The sequence below is a fragment of the Lycorma delicatula genome, chromosome 9, assembly GCF_047948215.1.
Source record: "Lycorma delicatula isolate Av1 chromosome 9, ASM4794821v1, whole genome shotgun sequence".
NCBI lineage: Eukaryota > Metazoa > Arthropoda > Insecta > Hemiptera > Fulgoridae > Lycorma > Lycorma delicatula.
The window spans coordinates 16,789,779-16,812,718 of NC_134463.1; the positions used below are offsets into that span (position 1 = coordinate 16,789,779).

Genomic DNA, 22,940 nt, shown 5'->3' on the forward strand with positions numbered 1-22,940 from the left:
CCCCGGTGGGATGCCCCTACAGGGGGCTAGACAGGAATGGCAGGCTTCTGCCACGACACCCTGAGGTGACTGAGTGATGCTTAATTGTCGGACTGGTTGCCTTGGGGGTGTTTCCAACTGAAAAAAAAAATTAGAAGGCTCAAGGCCAAATACTTAATGTCTCGAGAATTGACCTGCGAACACTATGCTTTTTGCATCAACTTTATTTTGCCTGTTCAAGAGTTACCGGATTGCTAAACGTTTGTTCACGCAACCGGGTCGGAGGTAGGCGTATTGGCATCGTGCCACGGTTATATTGGTGTTGTTTGATTCGATTAAGGGCTCCCATTGGTGGGGGTGGCCGCGCCGCCGGGGTATAGTAGCCCGTACGACCATATGGAAGGCCGTGGCTTCGTTCCACCGGTGTCGGTCCTGATCGTGACTTGATAATGCCACGGGAGACTCCATGATAGGACCGGGTTGGCGCGTGGGTTTTGTCCCCGGCTCCTGTGCGCACCGGAATGAAGTGATGTTCCCCTTGTTAGGCGAACTAAATTGGTTATCTTATTTGGGTGTAGATCTGAATTTCTATGTCGCGTAAGACATAATTTTGATCGGTATGAGTGTAGCTCTGATTTACCTTTCAACTCGTTCGTTTTCTGAGGTATTCACAATCACGAACGGTGCTGTCAAATCTGGACTAGGCGCGGGGTTCGCGCTTCCACGGTTTCGGTCACTTAGTTTGAGGGAATCATGTTAGGTTGGATGTGAAGATGTCCCTTTGAGGCCTACGTGAAGGTAAAATTTGATTTGTATTTTACCGATGCAAATATCTGCCGAGGCATTTACATAGGTGGCATCCCGACCGAGGCCTGGCTGATGACTGTAACATGTAATCTGTTAGAGAGTCTAAAGACGACCTCCGGTAAAGCCCCTCAGGAATAGAGTGAGTGGTGTGGCCACCGGTAACGTCACAAGGTCGGTGTCAAGGAGGAGCCCAGTAAGAAAACAGAAAAGTAGTATATTCTAAAGCGGTCAGTACACTAAATCCGTATGTTCTTATTTATATTCCTTACTTTTTATGATTATATTTTTAATTACTTTGCATTTTTCGTATTATAAAAAATTGTACACCTGATTTATATCTTTAAAGCATTTGTAAAGTAATTTTATTAGTTTATGAGAAATTCATTATCATTGAAGAAGATTAAACCTAGATTATATTCTTTGTCGTGTATTATTTGTTAATAAAAAAATAATGTATCAAAATAAACATTGCAATCCTTTATTCATTACCATAAAGACACTGCAATAATCGTTAAAAGGAGTGTTTCTCACAAGCATGAGGATATGAACGGGTTGGGGGTCAAGTGGTGGAATCCCTTGACCAATATAATTTTGATAATATAAACCGTCTCATGAAGGGGGTCAACTGGGACCCAAAATATTTTATTAAAAATCTTGATTTATTTTTCAATTATACTTTTAATACGGCTTAATTTTTAGGTAAAAACGGAATTTGATCAAGGGGATCAAACCGGGTCCAAAAATAATTTACCGAACATTTTTATATTTTTCTTAGTTGTAGGAATACTCTAAATATTGCACGATTTAGTCTTTAATATTTAAAACCCGCACGCCGTGTTTAAATTAAAAATGTATCACGAGAAAAGCCGGTGAAGATGTACAACCCATTGTCAGCTTTTTTTAATAAATCCTTGTGTAAATTCCTATGTACAGCAGTATATTCCTGACGATTATCATTTAGTAATAGAAACGCGCATCTAGTGTTTAAATTTTTTTTTACAATTACTGAACATTTTTCTTTGTTAGTTTTTAAACAAATATATAAATTAAATATATTTTATTAAGAAATAAAAGAAATTCTAAACTATTTTTATGTCTTTCTGTCAATAATTATTTTTATTGTTTTCATTAACTTTAATTTGTTATCGTGTAAGTTTACGTAAGTTACCGCTTGAAAACCGGAATTTATTGTAAATTAGCAACGTAAGATCTGAATTTCTAATTGTAGTTTGTTGATGTTTTGGAATCTAATAACTGAAAATAACTTCAAGCCATTTTAAAAATAAAACTTTTACATAACATATTAGATATTTAAAAGATTTTCTATTGTGAGCTATTGATCTAGCGAAGGATGGGGTCGGTGGCTGGTCGTTGTTTCTTAGGATGTTACTGAATCCGTTCAATCCTACATCCCAACCACGTAAGGGAAGACACCTGCCTTGTGACGCTTCCGGTCACCCCCCCTTCGTTCCTAGTCCTGATTGGGTTTTAACGGGAGTCGTTTTTCGCCCCCTAACTTTTTACATCTCATAGTAATAACCCAAGTCTCGTTGGGATGCCACCGATGTAAATGTCTCGATAAAAATTTACATCGGTGATTTATTAACTCGGATTTTACCTTCGCTGTAGGCCTCGTCCGGACATCTTGAATATCCAATATCGTTGCCCTCTAAACTAGCTAACCGAGTTCGCAGAAGCACGAACCCCGCGCCTAGTTCTACTTTTACTGAGCTACTTCTAGTAAATATCTCATAATTCGAGGCTAATTAACAACGGCCAAAAATGTTGTTAGCAACAACGGAATTTAGTCCTAGTCGTTCAATCCTACAATCATATTTGCAGATTTAAGATAATTGGATTGAAAAATTTCGACTCCATTGGAAAACTTAAAAGAAAATGTACAAATGTGCTCAAAATGGCAAGCTGCTGTTTATTCCTGATGTGTTAGGTATGTACTGCAGCGTAGATATAAGTCTTTGTAGTTCACAATGTAATTTTAAGAAAGAATGCTTTACTCGTATTGCTACATTATTATTTTTTAATTATAGTGCTATAAAGTTTTAAAAATGTTAGAATATATAATAACATTTATAAGTTCGAAAGATACTGCACATTTTGGGCAATTTTATTAAAATTCTATTACTTTAAATTTCGTTAATCCGAATTCTTTTCTTAATAGTTCCCTTTTGCTTCGAGTTAGCGTGGTTTCATTGTGTTATGTAAGTGAATTGATTATGTCGTTTGATGTGTGAGCGTTTTCACAATAATAGAATATTCAAGGCACACTATTATAAGGACCGAATGGGTTTTTCTTAGAAAGATTTAGTGTTGTTTAAATCCTTTTGTTTTTATTTTACCGGAAATTGTTTTCTTTCTTGTGTCATGGATTAATTATCACTTTAATAAAATACGAATATATATATTATATATATATATATATATATATATATATATATATATATATTATATAAAATTATTACAGTGTTAAAAAAGGAAAATCCAAAAGAAAATGACCAGGTATTTATGACTTTAAATCTTTCCTTGTTAAGTTATGAATGAAACCTAAAATCATTTGGGTCAAATGGCTTTCCCCTACATTGATTAGTTCTTAATCCATTGCGAAAGGACACGGTTCATAACACGCGAACGAGTACACTTATCCTCACACCACTCCCACAAACAGATAAATAGATTCACTTACTCATTTCGCTCTTACAAAAATTGGATATCTATACTATTCATTCGGTTTTATTATACAATACTATTGCTATCCACATAATACTTTTTTTAATAAAATTAAATAAAAAATAAAACTTTAAATTCTTTCCATTATTGTACTTGTAAGTACGGTTTGTATTCTTTATATTCAAATGTAGATACATTTAATACAAATTAACTTGTTTCTATAAATTACGAAAACGGCATAAACATTCCAAAGAATAACAAGAATATAATACCAGGGTTTACTAAAGAAAAAAAAATTAAGCGGTGCCTTCCTCACCGAGCCGAATATACCATACTATGTTACGTTAAATGAAGATAATATTTAGTGTACAAGCTATATCTTTATTTTGTTTGTTAATTATAAGGACTTACTTACAATAATGTGCATTATTACTCTCAGTAAAAGCAGCTCTGATATCGTACAGAGCTGCTTTTTCCGAGAGTACATGAGGTATCGACGACCTTTTTTATTTAATTGTTTTAAATACATAAAAACGATAAGAAAACTGTGACGAATTTTTGAAGCAAAAAATTCAGCTGTTTATTTTGTGAAACAATAGATTAGTTTAGATACACTACCTCATCTTAATACAGCGGAATAAGATTCTCTGATTTATTTGCGGAATTTTTTCAACCGATGTTCAGTACTTAAAAAAATATTTTCTAATTCACTTTTTAAAAAATATAATTTTTTTACCATGTGTTAAATAACGTAATTATTTTATATACTAGTATAAATGAGTATTATGAATCGACTTCGATAAACAAAGTAATGCTATGAATTTGTAATTAAGGTTAGGTGACAAATGTTATAGGATGATATTTTTATAAGCCTCTCCTCTCTTTCTAACTTTGTTTCTCATTTCATCCTTTATCCTGATAAAAAAATAAGTACTTAATTTCGATGTATACATGCATTATTTTTTTTTTGTAATTCTACATATGCGGCACTAAGAAAGAAAATCGAAACATACTATTATATAATTATTGATATTTTCTGGAACCTTCATTAAATAGGAGAGTACATTTTTATGAATATGTTTTTTAAAGCTTGTATGACCCAAATTGAAATAAATGTATTTAAGCTTAGTATATCGTGTAAAACTTAAAAGCCTTTTGTCTGTAAATTAACGATTTAGCTTTCTTAAAGTTTAAAACAAATGTAAGCTTTTATTTTCATTTATTAGTATTATTATTATTACTGCCATAAAAACAGCGTTTTAAGAACTTTTCCTAAGCAAAGAAACTTGTTAGCATTATTATATCGTAAACTTTTAAAATTAATGGAACTTACTAGTACATGAAAACGTTTTATTAAAAATTATGCTGTATTTAAAAGTTACCGAGCGTTTTTACATTGCGAAAAAATATAGAAATATTTTACCGACGTAATTAATTTTAATAAAAAGATAATTATCTGTGGTTATTTCTATTATATTAAAAGCTCCAAGAAATATTTTCATCGATTCAATTATGGAATTTAACTTCTAATCATTTTATGTTAAAATGCTATAGGAGAATGCTGTAGGAGAATGTTAAAAATCAGATGGCTGGATAAAGTGACAAATGAAGAGGTGTTACGGCAAATCGATGAAGAAAGAAGCATTTGGAAAAATATCGTTAAAAGAAGAGACAAACTTATAGGCCACATATTAAGGCATCCTGGAATAGTCGCTTTAATATTGGAAGGACAGGTAGAAGGGAAAAATTGTGTAGGCAGGCCACGTTTGGAGTATGTAAAACAAATTGTTGGGGATGTAGGATGTAGAGGGTATACTGAAATGAAACGACTAGCACTAGATAGGGAATCTTGGAGAGCTGCATCAAACCAGTCAAATGACTGAAGACAAAAAAAATCTTTTTTCTATAACTCTCCGTTTTAATCGAGTACTGAAAACTGATTAAGTCATATTTTAAAGGTTTTTTCTCCCACCTCCCGAGCTGGATACTGCAGGATTAAGCTTAGCACAGCTCAGAAAGTTGTCCTTTTAACTAAAACGGGCCTTCCCGTCCGCCGGCAATATTTTTAAGGTTAGATTAAAAGCTGTAGTTTATTCTACAGGCACATGAGTCTTAATCTTGTAATGCTTCAAGAATGTTTGGTCAAGTCTACTACGTACAAGCAAGCAGTCCCAGTCATATAACATTAAGGTATCACAAGTCCTATAGGTCTCGTAACCTAAGCTGTGGTCTATATGACGCCACCTCAGGAAAATAGAAGAATTGAGGATTAAGAAAAGAATCGTTACTGTCCTTTCCCCACGCAATCGAGAAACCCTGAAGTAAGACAGACAAACCCACTAAGTGATAGATGCAAACTTCGTTCACAACACATTGGAAAATCAAGACATTCTTACGTAGGTTGGAGTTGCACATTACTGATTAGTGGCTTTTAATTGAATATTATTGTACGAAAAGAAGTTTAAAATTCCTGATAGCTGGGTTGCTAGGAATCACTAATATTATTTATAATATTTCATATCGTAATCTAGTTTAGAAAACACAAGGATGACTCGCATCACCTTACCGAGTACTTTCAGGAAAGAAAACAAAAATAAAAATGACAACCTAAAATTTAATTTTGAACATATAAAAATACTACCACGGTACACAAATATTTCATCGTATACGATCCTTTGTGAAACTTAATGTTTTTAATTTGGATGTTATAACAGTGGTGACATTCGTTCTGTATTATTAAACCCCATACCTTCCAGTTATACTGAGTTAATAAGGTAATGAGGTAATAGGTTTTCTTAAGGTTCAAGAAATATATGCTGTTATGAAATCGATTTTTTCCCGGAAATTTAAAAGCTACGGAACTATTAAATTGTCATGTATTTTGTTTATTGGAATAACTCAAGGGTTAATAGTTTACCTTTTCTGCGTTCAGAATCGCTAAGTTCAGACCGCACTTATTGAATTTTAGTTCTCACCAGTTCTCAAAATTTACTTCCATCAATTAATCACTAAATAATAATTAATCTGATCGTTTATAATTAAAGCAAAAAATAAACTTATAAAATATTTTTATTATAAAAAAAGAACCTACTCCGCGATTCTCACACAAATTTCTTGACTATCCGAGACAACATAAACAAAACGAATGTAAAATATACGTTTCATATTGAATAAAAGGGATAAATTTTTCATCCTGGTGCTAGAATGTTTATTATTTTGATAAATTGAAGATTTCGTATTAATTAAAAATTCTCTTGTCTTCAAACGGTTACTTCGTTTTTAATTATCTGAAATCCATTGATAGAGGCCTGTAAGTATTTTTTTTTAATTCTATGTACAATTTAGCTGTCAGGGTTTTTTAATAGTTTTTTCGCATACGTCTTTGTTTATAAAACGTACTTAAGGAACTGATACAAATAAATCGCCTATTCGTTATCATATCATAATTTTGTAAATAAAACAAAGATTTCTTATTAACTTAGATCTTTCCCGCATTATTCTGTTTTAGTATAAGTAATTATTAAGGGAAACACTGCCTTCCTAAGAACGCTTCAGAATAAGACAAAGTCGTCATTGTTTTTATTTATTTCATCGAACAAATCAGAATTACGTGTTAAAAAAATTATGTTTGTTATTACAAATGTAGATGTATTTGTTTTTCAGGAAATAGTGTAATAAAATCAGTTGAAACAAGATTATATCAAAATAAGGAGATGCAATATAAATCTTTTGTAAAAGGTATTTTGATTTGTGTGCGCACATATAAAATTATACGTTTAAACTGTAGCGTGATCACCAATTCAGATTAAGGTTTGTTATTAATTAGTCAAATCACTTCATATACAAACGTAACAAAGCCGTGATAAAAGGTTAATGCACTTAAGTCAGGAACTCTATGAATTATTTTTACTTTAAATCGAGCGAAATAAACAATTTATTAAGGATTCGATTTAAATTCAACAAATTTTTCACAAGAGTTAACTGTATTAGTTTATTAGTCTTGAGAGAATTGTAATGTGTGTGTGTGTTAATAATATTTATAAAACTGATTAAAAAAGTTTGTGTTTAATTTATTTGCATATATACGCTAGAATTAAAATTATTCAGGAATTTTTACATTTCATTTTAATTTATGCGTAATCATTACTGAAATAATTTAAAAGTTTGATTTGTATCTATGACGTACCATGTTTGAAAAACAAATAATTAATCGACTACATTATTCTTTATTTTAAAGTGTAATTTATGAAGAACTTGATTTGGAAATAAAACCTAGTTCAAGACTCAGGTAGTGAAAGTTTTTGTAACTTTCACTTTAAAATAAAATATACTTTTATAGATTTAAAAATTATAGAGATGCGGGTTTTAAGTCCTGCACTTGTTAAACATTCATTAAGGTATTATTTGAAATACGTTTTATAAAATGTATGTAATACATTTGATCATAAAAGTTTTTGTACAAAAAAAAAAATTAAGAATTTTTACTTTAACTATGTATCTTAGAAACTACTTCTATGTATAATTTGGCGATCAACTTAGAGGCATTAAGACACTGATTTTAGCGATCAAGACACTTCAAAGTATTCTTGTATACTCCCTTGATCCTAATCCATTTTTAATATTTAACTGTTTCTTTCAATTTTTTTTAATACTTGTTGATCTGCTTCTCACCCAGAAATCTTTGAACTTTTTGAACAGATGCGGAAGTCGTCCTGATATTCTTCAGCTCATCGATTGTGTGTGGATTTTTTGATGGACTCATCCTTTCAACATTTCCCATAAATAAAAGTCATATGTCGACAAGTCTGGTGATCGCGGCGGCCATAAGCCTTTACTCACTGTTCGCTCAGCAGTAAACAGCATATCACACGTCTATCTTCTGGTCATGTAAGGGTATTTCGAGTGAGGATTTTCTGATAAATGAAACCATGCCTCGTCTGACACGATAAACATGAACGGGTCCAATCGACCATCTACAACCATGTTCAACAACCAATGACAAAAAGTCACACGTTTTTCCTTTAATTGTTGTAAAATTGCGGTGCGGTACCGTTTCAACTTAAGGACACATTTTCAAGTTGTTCTACTCACCAGATCTGTTGCGATAGTTTTGTGATAGACTTACGAGGACTACGAAGCATTATTTCGGAAACACGTGTATGAAGTTCAGGAGTGTGGATAGATGGCACGCTGTTCTTTGATGCATTTACAGCAGATCTCGATTGACGTCATTTCTTCACCGATTGTTGAATGTTGTGTTTACGTGGGACAAGACGATTAGAAAACGATTTAGGGAATAATTCCTGTGTTCCCTACTAAGAACCCGTTTACTTAATGTATATCACTTATCGAATATATTACTAATGCACGCACAAACAACATACCTCATCTTCTCGAATACAGTAGACATTTGACGGTCGGAGCATGGAAGGAGGCGAGAGAAGGACGATCACGTGACTTATGGGAGGGGGGTTCTTAACGTAGGATGTACATCCCCTTCCTTTGTTTCAGTTTCCATGCAAAATCCTGTGCGCGAACTTATAATGTTAATTTCCTTTCGATATTCTGTATTCTGGCGGGGCTAATCTTTCGTGGCACATTCTGTTCTAAACGATATCCTAAGTTTCATCTTTGATAATAATTGGTTGATTCATTTATCGATAGAATTATAATTCGCTACGCGTCTGCCATAGAATCAGGTTCTATGGCAGACCCTGTTTTAAAATTCAGAATACGAAATGGAATTTTGTAGTGATATTAAAATCGGTTAGCCTGACTGATTTTCAGGATGAAACATTAAGACGCTACTATTGCCATGATGGAGGTCGGCAAGGTTTTTCCGTTAATATACGCTGTACCTGTTGCATACAAATTTTGTGGCAGCCTAAATCTTGGTAGACGATTTTATCAAAAACTACTAAAAGATCTCGTAAACACCGGAGTTAATTGATTCACATGGTTTTCATTTATTTCATCATCCTTTATTTCATCTCTTTGGATTGGTGATCGTAGAAGGTCGTCCAAAACATTCTTCTTCATGTACGTTCATTCTACCCTTTCAAAACATGTAATTTAATTTTTGATAATTTAATCGCATTATACAATTATACCTACATAAAAACAAATGTCTATTAATTTCGGCCGTTATCTTATTTCATAACGTACCATTACCAAACTTTATAGTCAACGGCAAAATAAACTATCTTGTTTGTTTTAAAACATCACAAATATACAAAAATGATCATACTGAGGCAAGGAAAAGTTATAGATAATAGTAAATAATTTCAACAAATTTGTCGACATAGAGTCACGCAGCTACACCAAACCACCAGATAAATCTTGGTTTTGTAATTACTTTCAAGGTTTAGTTTTTTGTGATATGTGGACCTCTGGTTTCGTGGCTGTTATAGTATAGATCAATAATAAAGATAATTACTATTTTCGGTACAGTTTTCGGATTATAATATTTTCTGACGTCTCCGATTCGGATATAATATATATTTGTGTATGAGTGTTGGTGTATATCTTGATTTATAGATGGGTAATCTTGATAATTATAGATATTGATAATGGTTTATCTGAAAACTATGACATTTAATATCTTATCTTGTGAATTAGGTAGCTTTTTTGTGAAGAAGTCTGGAGATATTTATTGAGAGATACTTTAAGCTTTAATATATTTATGTTTAACCCTATAGTTAGTTGAATCAGCGAATATAGCACACTGTTGCTTTTCAGTTTATTTCATTTGTTACTTTACACTCTGTCCTCGTTTCTTACAGCTGTAATTTAAGTAAAATACCTGAAGTAAAAGAGCCACCAGTAAGAATTTACTTTATTTGAGAGTAATGATTCTTTACCATACAACCGACCCCTGTAGTAAATAGAATGAAGATTTGAATATCAATTGATATGCCACTGTATATTAGCGATGAATACAGAATGAAACCATTTCTTTTTCCCTAGAAACCCTGACTGCTTGTTAATCTCGTAGATGACTGTTATTTTTTGGGAGTGATATCTAACTCATGCCATGTTTCCTATAACCGTTAACAATTATGACAGTTAATGCGCATAATATATACACATACAAAATGATTCACGAAGATTGTAACAAAGTTTCATGACATGTTCTACTTGTAAAAATATGAAAAAGAAATTTTATATAAACATAGGTTCGGAAACGCTTTGTTAGCGAGTTTCGGTTGGCGAAAGATTTTGCCTTTTTTCGGTGAAATTAAGCCGGTCTGTAATTTTATGACCCAAATTAAGGAGTAAATTTAGTGGTTTTATGTGAAAATTGATATGAAACATTGAAAAAAAATAGGTCTCAGAATTATATTTGTACTAGTTTTCGAGAAGTCTTTCAAATAAATGATAGATGAATGGAGGACGAAAAACACACTGTTTTATATTTGGCGTAAAATAACTTAGTTAAAAGGTAATAAATACATAAAATTTTTTAAGGATATTTGTTGAAATTTTATTCTAAGTAAAATAACGTGAATAAAATTCATAGAAATAGATTCAAAGTCCCCCTACTTTGAAAAAAAATCCCCCCTGATTTTGATATGTTTTATTGGAAACAAAACATATCAAAATGTGGTTGATTTTAACTAGGTATTAAATGAAATAAAATATTCAGTGTTAAAAACAAAAGAATTAGGAAATTTCTTTGACATTGTTGTCCGGGCTAAGCTTAATTTGCTGAATTACGTTTCCTTCTTCCCCAGCAAGTTGTACCTACCGTTCAGTAGTATATGAAGAAGACAGCAATGATATAATGGTACATAAGCACCGAAATACCGAAAAAAAACGTTGTGTGGTGTGGATTCTTCCTATCAGACATATTTGGTGATATCCTTGCTGTGAAGTTCGTGCAATTCCATTACAGAATCCATAGAAAGAAAATCCCTTTCGGCACGCCGGAAGTAGATTTCACCGGTGCTAAGTAGGGGATAAAAAAGATTTCCATTTTAAAGTTAAGAAAACCTTCAAATTTACTCAAAAAGTGTGACTAAAATGTGAAAAAAAGTTTCACATGTTTGTACGACAAGCCCCATCTTCTTACAATTCCACTAGCATTTTGGTCATCTCTTGCCGTAAGGATTGGTCGTATTAAAAATTGTTTTAGACGAAATTTTTAGGTAATGTTAGGAGGAGTAACGACTATTTTAAATCGATTCGATACTGTGCCTATTAAGGGAGGTATGATTTTTTTTTGTCTTCGAGACCCCATTTTTCCACCCCCTTGGGCGGTGGTTGGTGATATCAAAAGACTATAGTTAGATAGGTTTTAGGCCCTTATCCAAAGAATTAGTTGGAACTTTAAACGAGTTCAATATTTTACTTAATAAGAAAGTTATAGTGATATTTTTTTCGAAAAGCCCCCCATTTCCACTCCCATGGTCCGATTTTGCCTATTAACGAACTCGACTGAGAATTTGGATCGTCATATTTTAGGTATCAATTTGAAAGTGTTTGACGCAAAATTACGACAGTTAACGTGTCCAAAAGAAAGTGAAATATATAAATAGTGTTTTTTCTCTCCAATTTTTTTTTTTTTGTATTTTATTCCAGATTTCTCAAAGCCACAAAAAATATCTTTCAAAAATATACAGTTTTGTGGCCTATTTTATTTTTTTTAATTTCTCAGGTTAGATTTCATAGAAACCCATTAGATTCATCGTTTAATTTAGGTGCCAAAAATATCAGTTTTACCTAAGGCGTAGAAATCAGGACGAAATCTTTTGCCAACCGATAGCCGCTGATGAAGCGTTTCCAAACCCATGTTTATATGAAATTTCATCTTTATTTTTAACAGTAAAACACATCCTGAAAGTTTTTTACATTCTTCGTGAATCATTATATATATATATATATATATATATATATATATATATATATATATAAAAAATAAGATTATAATTAATTTATATACGAGGTCTGTAAATAAGGTAATGAGACTAGTTATTTTCACAGACAAAGTGGCAACACTGTTAACTTACTAGTAAACATACGGTTATATGAACAGCTGATTTATATTATGTATTAATATTTTTAATCTATTCTTGCCATGTGAAACGTAAGCAAACTTTTCGTGAAACGAGTTTTTGTTGTGCGTTACAAAATTGAGTGATGATAATTATGAACAATGTTGTATAATTAAGTTTTGTGTTGAGAATGTTACTGAAACTTTTTCAAAATTGAAAAGGGCGTATGGAGATGACGCTCTGTCATGAGCCCAAGCTTTTAGCTGGTTTAAAGCATTTTAAGATGGCCGGGAACCAGTTGCCGACGATCTACGCTCTGGAAGACCGTTAACGTGAAAAAGTGACAACAGTGTAGAACGAATCAGAGACTTGATACGGTACGACCGGCGATTAACTGTCAGAATGATTGCAGAACAATTGAATTTGAACCATACCACAGTCCATCAAATTTTGACAAACGAATTGGACATGAAAAAAATCTATGCAAAATTGATTCCAAAAAACCTCACTGTTGAACAGAAAAGCAGCAGGGTGAAAGTGTGTCGCGATCTTCTAGGGGAAATTGTGACCGATTCTGATTTTCTAAAAAGTTTTATTACTGGTGATAAATCATGGATATTTTAGTTGTTTCTTTGGTAGTAATGACATTATCCATAAGGAGTTTTTACCTACAGGACAGACTGTAAATCAATATATTTACCGAGAAATTCTTGAAAGACTGCGGAAAAGAGTTGCCCGCGTGAGACCAGCCATCAAAGACAAACTGGATGCTGCATCATAACAGTGCACCTTGTCACACTGCACTCTCAATGAATGAGTTTTTGGTAAAAAAAAACATTCCTGTAATTCCTCAACCACCTTATTCGCCTTACTTGAGTCCCTGCGACGTTTTCCTGTTTCCGACTTTAAAAAAACACCTCTAAGGACAACATTTTGGAACAGTAGAAAATGTAAAACAACAATGTAACCGACCATCTGAAGGCTATTGTGGTTTCTGAGTTCCAACACTGCTATGAAGAGTGGGGAAACCGTTTGATGCATTGCGTGACTTCCCAAGGGAACTATTTCGAAGGTGATAAAAGAGTCCATGTATAATTGGATTGTAAATAAAAAGTTTTTCTGAATCTGTCTCATTACTTTATTTACAGACTTCGTATATATATATATATATAGTGTGTGTGTGTTCACAATTACCTTATAAATATTAATTTTGGGCATAAATAGAATACTTTCTATAAAGATGATATTGATTCTATTTTATTTATTTTTTTTTTTTTATAAACGTTTTTCAATTTTCTATAACGTTAACTTTGTATAATGCTAGCAGCTATTAGCCTACGTATAGAGTTTAACTTATGGAATGGGAATAAAAATCCATTAATTTTCACCCTCATGCGGGTATATTACCCTGTTTCTGTTAACAATAGAGGCGTCACTTTAATCATTAAAAATAAAGTAAAAAATTGGTTTATAAAATACTATATCTCCCTAGCACCTCAAATCCCGCAGGATTGAAATGTACAGAATTGAATAATCCTTTGTTTAGAAACAGTTTAATTTTTTTCAACTGTAATATAAATTGTATATATATATATATATATAAGTATAAATATTAGTTAGAATTTTTCAAAAAATTCCCCGATACATCGGAGAATCACCATCGCGATGGTGAAAATAATCGTATTACATTTATTTATGTAGACTTTAAGTTTGTGGAAGTTATCTTTGATTTCTTTTTATCTTTTTCAAAACTAAAAAAAAATAAAAAACCCATAATCATCAGATTAAAAACTAACCGTATACCCTTTTTCATTACTTTTGATAAAGTTTAAACTTATGAGTACACTAATACATTACCAGGATATCAATTTCTACAGGTTGTATCGGAGGGATTATTTGTATGTTGGCTACACTGATGGAAAAGTTTTATAATAGACATATTATTATTGTTATTTCAATAATGAAAACATATTTAAGACAAAAAGAACTGAAGATGGAGGTTTTTACGAGATTTTCAATAACGTAGTGACGGTTGTAAAGAAAGAAAGGATAAATTTATTTAATATGTATTTCACGCTAAGATTTTTACTTAAGAAAGTTTTTAGTTTCTTTTTTTCTCCTGCATATCTTTCTTTTGACTGCATATTTTCTTGGTTGTAGATTTTAATATTAATTTTTTTTTATTGCTTGTTGATGTATTGTTAATTATATTTCGCAAGGTTTCGGGTACTTCCTAGGTTTTTTTGTTAATATCTTTGTGCATTTGTGTTTATGTGTTAGTATAAGAATGTTCTATTTGCTATATGCATTTATGTTATTTAAAATTTGATTTTTAGGGCACAAAACATATCCAAAACGAAGCAAAGAAGAGATGTTAGTAGATCACAAAGTCAAAAAATAGGAAGAAAACTATTTACAATCTACGATCAAGAAAACATACAATCTAAACAAAGATATTCAAAGAAAGTTGTTCTCATCTATACCAGATAAAATAATTCGCGTGAGTTTTAAGTAAGTATGTTAGTTATTATTATTCAAAGTGAAGTACAAATGATTAATATATTTACACTCCCATACATTACGCTGGGGAAAGTATTATAAAGAGTGGTACAGTCGTTCTTACTACACGTATACGATATTATGTTTTTATCTTTACATGTTACGTAACATCTTATACTGACAATTTATTTATTATGTAGTTGAATTGATGATTAATAAATAGTAATTTGCTATTTGTCACAAGAAGATTATTGTACTGTTTAGACCCATTATGTCTTTTTCGATGAGTTTGAAGCCTAATAACTCGCTTCATAATTATCTTAAATAATTAGAGATAATTTTTGTGTTAACCTATCAAATTTCATCTCATTATTGGTATTTTTCTAAAAAAAAACTGAATAAAAATTAAACTACTAATTAAAAAATCAGTTATTGTAATTTTTTGCATTTTTTATTAATCGGTGGATGAATTGTTATTTTTTAATAAAAAAGTATTGAATATTCCACAACAGAGCAGGTGATGTTCAGAAACTACTATTAATAAATTATAAAAGCCATCACATTGTCATACAAGTAGCGGTTCACATAGATATAATCCATGTATCTACAATAGATGGCTATCTAATATGAAAGTACTTTGTATTCAATGAATCAGTTGTGAAGCGTGTAACAATTATTTCGAAATAATTTCTCTTTCAAATACCACTTCATCCCCTATACTGTAGATAGTTACTTTTTATTGTTATGCACGTTTTCTTATTCAGCTAAATCATACGGAACATTTTTTTAAAAATTATTAAATACCACCGGTCCTGTCTTACTACGTAGTACTTTTTTTTTTAGATGAATGATTTGTATTGTGTGTGAAAATGCCATACCTGACCGGGATTTGAACCCGGGACCCCCGGATGAAAGGCCGAGACGCTACCACTCGCGCCACGGAGGCCGGCACCTAGTACTTGGAGAACAGCCAGTTAACGGAAAAACCGTTTTAGTTTTTCGAACATGGTATCACTTGGTATAATCACTTTGGTATAACAACGAAATCAAATTAGAATTTGGTAAGCTGTTGTAAAATTGTTTATAATATTTCCACGAGCGCTTTCGGCTATTCTATCATCTTCAAGAGGATAATTATGACTAACATATATAAAACTATAATTTTATATATATATATATATATATATATATATATATATAAACAATTGATTGTCATTTTGTTAAAATTCGTCAAAAGTTAGTTTTAAGTATAAGTGCCCTTTTGTAACAGTTTCTCAATTGTTATGAGCTCTATTGTGGAATCAGTTTAGCCAACGGAATTGTCATTGTTTATTATCTGCTACAAAATATCATCATCGAACCTAACTTGGTTCATTTATTCATTTATTATTATGTTTCGTTTGTTATTTGTTATATGAAAATTATTTCATGACTTTTTATTGGTTGTATGGAATTTTTCGAGATTAAAAGTGTTGTAATAATTATTAGAACAATCCCGTAGTTCTATAAATTTATTTGGATCGTAATTATGCTTATTTTACAATATACGTTTAGCGAAATTTGAACGGTCTTTATAATTCTTTGTTATACGGTTAATATGTTCCTTAGTTCTAATTAAAAATGATCGATTGTTCATACCAATAATTCACAATCTTCACATTTCAAGCTGTATACTCCGTGTCCGTTCAAATTATATTTATTACCATTTATTTTAGTTTTAGTTGGATCTGTATTATTAATATAATTCATGATTTTATTACTGGTTGTATATGCTATTTTTAGATTAAATGATTTATATATTTTATTAAATATTCTATAATTTAAATTATATTCCATTTTTACATAATCGTTTCCCGAGTTATGTTATAGTTTTATTTTTTTCTCTTATACATAATTTATATTTTAATTTGAAGTACAATTTATCTATTAAATTATTATTATATCCATTCGATGTGGCAATTTATTTAATTCGTTATTTAATTTTATGTATTGTGTTTGAGGTATTTTATTGCTCTGTAAATTAATGAATTGAAAGCAGCTCTTTCCTGGTTAATGGATGAAACGAATTACGTTGTATTATGGTATCCTGTAGGGTTGGCTTTCCAAATATGTTTATGTCCAATTTATTATTACTGAAATTTTTATTAATTGTTATATCCGAACTTTTGATTAATTTCTTGATTCATAGCGAATTTAATAGTTTCATCTAACGAGTTGATTTCATTAACTTTTATATTTTCTTCATTATTGCTTTTTGATTAAATTTTATTAAAGTATTATTGACATATCTTTTATATAGTATGATTGGATGTTTGTTAATTATTAATGGTAAATTTTATTTTCAAAATTTTTCATAAAAATGTCTGCCAGAATTGCTGAAAGTGGTGATCTCATGGCAAACTCTTTCTCCTGTTGATAGAATTTATTATTGAATTTAAAATAATTATATTTAAGGAATAATTTTAATAAATCAATTATTCTTAAATAAAATTGGTTTGTAATTTCAATTTAGACAAAGTAGTATTAATGATATTTATAGTCATATTTATATCAATACTTGTATTCATATCTTTTATATTAAGTATCATAAGTTTAGTGTTTTTGTTTATATTGATATTATCAAGAATATTTATTAATTTAATAGCTGTTTTTTTTTTCTTTTTTTTTTTAATTATATTTATTTTATATTTTAATGTATTTGATATAAATTTACTTAACTGGTATGTGGATGAATTAATAAAATTTATAAGTTGACGTATAGGCATATCGGTTTTGTGAATTTTTGGTAATGCTTTTAATATAGGGGCTCCTTTATTAAAGGCATATTATATATAAAAGTAAGATTATATATAATGAAAAACAGTTGGTCAAGAAAAACGGAAGTTAGACGAGGACAAAGAGAAAATATTAATTATTAGGCATTTGATAGACTTTTATTTTTAATTTGTAGCACGTTTCATATGATGTAAATTCGTGTTAGATTCAAAGTAGTCAAAAATGGTATTTTTATTTAGTTATGGGAGGACAATTTTATTTTTAAAAATGAGGTGAAACCGCGTGGAATAATAGAAAAATATAGTAAAAATAATTTAAAGACCGGTCAACGAATTTGTTTAATGTTATTAAGCAAATTGTTAAGTTTTAAACTCATCAGCAAAGATATAGCGTAAAAAAATTAATTAAAATAAATAATTATATTTAAAATTATATGTTTTTAAATTTATATAAACAAGTTTATTCACCAAATGTATTCGACTTTGAAGTTTGTTTATTATAAACTTTCAAAACAAATAGTGGATATTATTGATCGTATCCGAATTGTATTTGATATCACGTGATTGATAAGTCATGGCGGTCTATGGGAAACAAACACTAAGTTACCTTACCGTCTTTTTATAAATTATTGTTAATTGTTTAAAGAAAATGTTCAATTTTATAAAAAAAAAAAAAAAAAATATGAAATATGTTCTACATTTTTTGTTTTTTTCTTTTTCAGAGTTGATTTATTGATTTAAGGATGTTACCAACGAATTGTTTCAGTTTTATGTTGCGTGTATTGGCCAAATCATATCTTTCAAATAATCAGTTATTTGGTAAATATTATTCTACTTTTATTTTTATTTAGAATAATACTTACCAAAGAATTGATAACTTGAAAGATGTGATTTAGCCAACACATACAATATAAAGGTGAAACAATTCGTCGGTAGCATCCTTAAATCATAAATCCGTAAATATTCTACGTGCCGGCCTCCGTGGGGCGAGTGGTAGCGTCTCGGCCTTTAATCCGGAGGTCCGAGGTTCGAATCCCGTTTAGGTATGGCATTTTCACACACGCTACAAATCATTCATCTCATTCTCTGAAGCAATATCTAACGGTGGTCTCGGATGTTAAACAAAAAGAAAAAAATATTCCACGTAACAAAAATTATTGATTTAAATCCAAATAGCTTATATGTTGCGAATAGTAATAATAATAACAATAAAACAAAACGTTGAAATGCATTTTTTTAAGCAAATAAACATCTAACTTTTGTACTGGTTTCTAATATTACAATTTAAATTGTCATTGTAGAATTTAGCTGTAATAATTTATCGCATATAAATATTTTTAAATTAATGTAAATGCAATTTTAAATTATAAAAAGAATTGTTTCCAAATATTTCTTTTTTAAATTTAAAATGCACTTTTTCAGGGTTATTTCTTCAACTATTGGCGTGATTCAGGTTCTTAGATTAACTTATATAGCTGCTTTAAAAACTGTTTATTATGCTAAATTTTGAAAAAAAATATAATTTATGGTTTTAATTAAGTCTTCAAGAGTATACAGAAATGAACCATGACGTTTCCATTGTAAGTTTTGATCTCAATGGATCGAACAAAAAACATCTTTTTTTGATAAAATCTGATTTTATTATTAGTGATTATTTTAGTTCCTTTTTTAAGTAGACAAAACAAAAAGATTGATTTCTTTTGTATTATGATATTTTATAATCTACATCACCGTAAACAAACTATTTGTATCTTAATACTTAATAAATCATATAAAGAAAATTAAAAGGCCATTTAAGAAAACTATTCTCATATTATCCCGTCTAGCGCTATAGAAAAGCTTATATAGCTCTAGAAGAGAAAGTATTGAAATCGGTCCAATTTGGGCATATGCAGTTTTCACCGGATCTTGACATTTTGATAACTAAGGAACCCAAAAACCGGATGGAAATTTTCCGGATCTTAATGTTCATATGTACGTATGCTCTGTGTTGGTCTCTAAATAACTTCATATATCCAGAACTACTGGAGCGATTTTGACCAAACTTTGTCAGATTACTTCTATATATGAAGCATTGATGACATTAAATTTTGAACTTGAAAGGTCAAGAGAGTGATGCTGTAGAGCAAGGTCACCCTCAGTATCTCGAGATTAAGGTCATATTTTTCTTAGGCGCATTTGTTAACAATTAAAAAATAACAATATTTGCAAAAAAGAGATTTTTGTAAAATTGTACCATTCCACCCCAAATAATTCTGTTGTAGTCGTTTGCTATGTTGTGACGTCGCAGGTGAGCGGTAGAATTAAATAAATGAATAATATTTAAAGTGTAAACAAAAGTAATCACGGTCTGGCTAAATCTCGTACTCGATCGCTCGGTTGACTCGGTACCTGGTGTGTTAAGCCTCGTGACTACACCATTTTCCCATCGTAAAATCAAAATTTGTTCTGTGTAAGTTGTAAAATTACAGTAGTTTAGTTAGTGCCACCCGTCGCCGCTAATACCGCCACACCCGCGCGAATTAAATACGGTATGCGCGTGGGCTTTGGTTAGAATAATTGAATTAAATAAACGAAAAAATATTATATTTAAATAAAATTATAATTATTTTAAATTAAGTTGTGTGTGTAAGTCATGCATCAGAAACCGCCTGACGGTAAAGCCCTAAACTGTATTGTCAGTTTTTTGTTTTGTTTTGATTTCAATATATTCGTTTTATCTTGGTAAAAAATTAATATTTTTTTTAATTTTAAAGTATTTCGTGTAAATGTGTATGTGTGCGCCCACTCGTAGTTTAAATAATTAATATGTTTGTTCAATAAATTGATTTAGATAGAAATAGAAACGTAGAAAATATTTTGACGTCTTTGCATTGGATTTACGTATTGTTACGTTCGTAATGACAATTATATTGATATTGTCTTTTCACTTCAAAATATAGAACAAATTCAGTATTTATTAGGGGGTTTAACTATCACCTCTTACCAACAGAGAATATCCACTTTCTTACACGTCATCTACGATTTCGTGAATAACTCTTGCATTCACTCGCTTGCTATCTTCGTACGGTTTTTGTTAAACACGCAACGGTCTTACATTCCTACTAACTGGGGAACGCTGTGATGTCTGCTTATATATATATATATATCTCTCTCTCTCTCTCCTTATGTATAGGCAATTTAACTTCTTATACTTTTACTTCTTATATTACTATAGACTAGTTAAAAAGTTTAGCAATTAAATCGAACATACAATTTATATTTTATTATTCCTTACATTTAAACTTAATATTTTTTTATTCATGCAAGACGAATAAAATTACTGTGTCAGAGAGTAATTTAAATCTCGTTTTATTTTTTGTTTGAATGGAATTTTTTCTGTATTTTATTTCTCATTTTGCAAAGTTATAAATTTTACAGACTCATTTTTACGGAATTATTTAAAATATTTTTCATGTTATCCATGAGCTAAAAAGGTTTTTTTTTGTTAAAAAATGTTGGTTTATGTATCTTTTTCCGAGCAGAGAAGCGGAAATACATGCTTAATCCATACGTTTATTAGGATTTATGTGGCTTTGAAAAAGGAAGAAAGATTATCTTATTTTGCAGTGGTTTATTTTAATCAAAAGAAAGTACTTTTAGATCAGTTCTTAGCTATTTAATATTATTATACTAGTATTCCATATAATTAAACAAATATTTAATTAAAAGGTCTACCGTTTAGATTATTTTGTAATATAAATATTCATTTGAAATTAGTTGTAATAGTAAAGAATATAATAAATAATAAAAGTGTTTTATAAAAAAACTAGCGTACTCCGTCGCTACTTCGCTCACAATATAGATGTAGGTTCACTCGCGATGCTTTTTTGATATAAACAATTTAAGATAAACAAAAAATGTATTTCAAATCCCAAATCTAGCATCCCCATCGCGGCTTCGCCCGTGCTCTATGGTTACTTGTGCATCCCGTCACGATCAGAGGTTCATGGCTAGCTTCGCTCTCCCTTCCCGTTTTCTCCCGTTTGTCTTTCCTTCTCCTGTTTCTATTTCCTTACTTACCTTTCCCCTTCCTCTTCCCTCATTTCCCTTCCTCCTTCTTCTTTCATTTTTTTCTCTTTTCCAGTTTTTCCTTTTCCCTGTTTTCCCAATTTTTTCTTTTTTCAATTTTCCCTTTTTACCTTTTTCGATTTTTCCCTATTTCCCTTTTCGGATTTTCCCCTTTCTCCCTTCTTCTCCGGTTTTCGATGAATTTCGGTATAGGTTCATATTGCCGCTTAGCAGAAATCATGGTAAAATTCTTTGTTATTCCTAATTTAAAAACAAAGCCTTTCCCGGACGTATGTTTATTATGAACTTATTTCATTATTTTAAACAGAGAAATACAGCTGTAAAATTTAACGGCATTCTTCTGGAGCTCTCACACACTCATTCTGTCGCTCTGCGCGCGCAAACGATGTATTAATATTACTTATGTGACAGATGTAATGAATTACTTCATTTCCACGCTTTACCTACGGTTTTAATCTCAACAAACTTTTTTTGCACCTGACATCTTTAATTATTTGCTTTACATATTCTAATTTTTGAATTCCATTTTAATTTAATTATTTATTTATTTTAAATTTAATTTAATATTTTTTTATTAAAATTTTAATTAAATTTATTTAATCCCTTCTCTTCCCCCATTTCCCTTTCCCTCTTCCTCTTTTCTTTATTCTTTTTTCCCTTCACATTTCCTTTTCCCTTTTTTTCTATTTTTCCCTTCTTCCCTTTTACCTTTTTCAATTTTTTCCTATTTCCCTTTCCCTTTCTCACTTCTTCCCCGCGCGTAAATCGGTTTAGTAGTTTTTCAGCCTATAGCGGACACACATATCGGAAACATTGCAATGGAATCGTAAAATATTTAGTATAGCGTATCTTGCTTTTATGTCCAACAGATAGCGCTGTTTACACGAAATTTAGTTTTTTATCGATTTGAACCTCTTAAATTCAAAATTTCGCAAAATACTTTCTTAGTGCACGCCTACTTAAAGATACAAAAGTATTCTGAAAATTTGAAAATTTCAAGTCTCTACCTATAATAGTTTTGGTTTATGTTGATTATGAGTCAGCGAACCAGTCAGGACATTCTCTTTTATATAAGAGATAAGGAAGTCGCATGTCTTTACATAATTAATTTAAATTGGTGATGTTACAGGAA

At 30.7% G+C, this 22,940-nt stretch overlaps 1 protein-coding gene and 1 long non-coding RNA gene across 3 annotated transcripts in view; one reads left to right on the plus strand and one right to left on the minus strand.

Annotated features, from left to right (window-relative positions):
• Window positions 1–22,940, minus strand: part of LOC142329714 (uncharacterized) — a 246,437-nt gene that overhangs the window by 182,217 nt on the left and 41,280 nt on the right. The window lies entirely within an intron of this gene.
• Window positions 1–22,940, plus strand: part of LOC142329694 (uncharacterized) — a 110,898-nt gene that overhangs the window by 71,729 nt on the left and 16,229 nt on the right. Inside the window, exon 2 of the long non-coding RNA XR_012757566.1 lies at window positions 14,801–14,975. This is a non-coding gene — a long non-coding RNA (uncharacterized LOC142329694). The remainder of the gene's footprint in view (window positions 1–14,800; window positions 14,976–22,940) is intronic.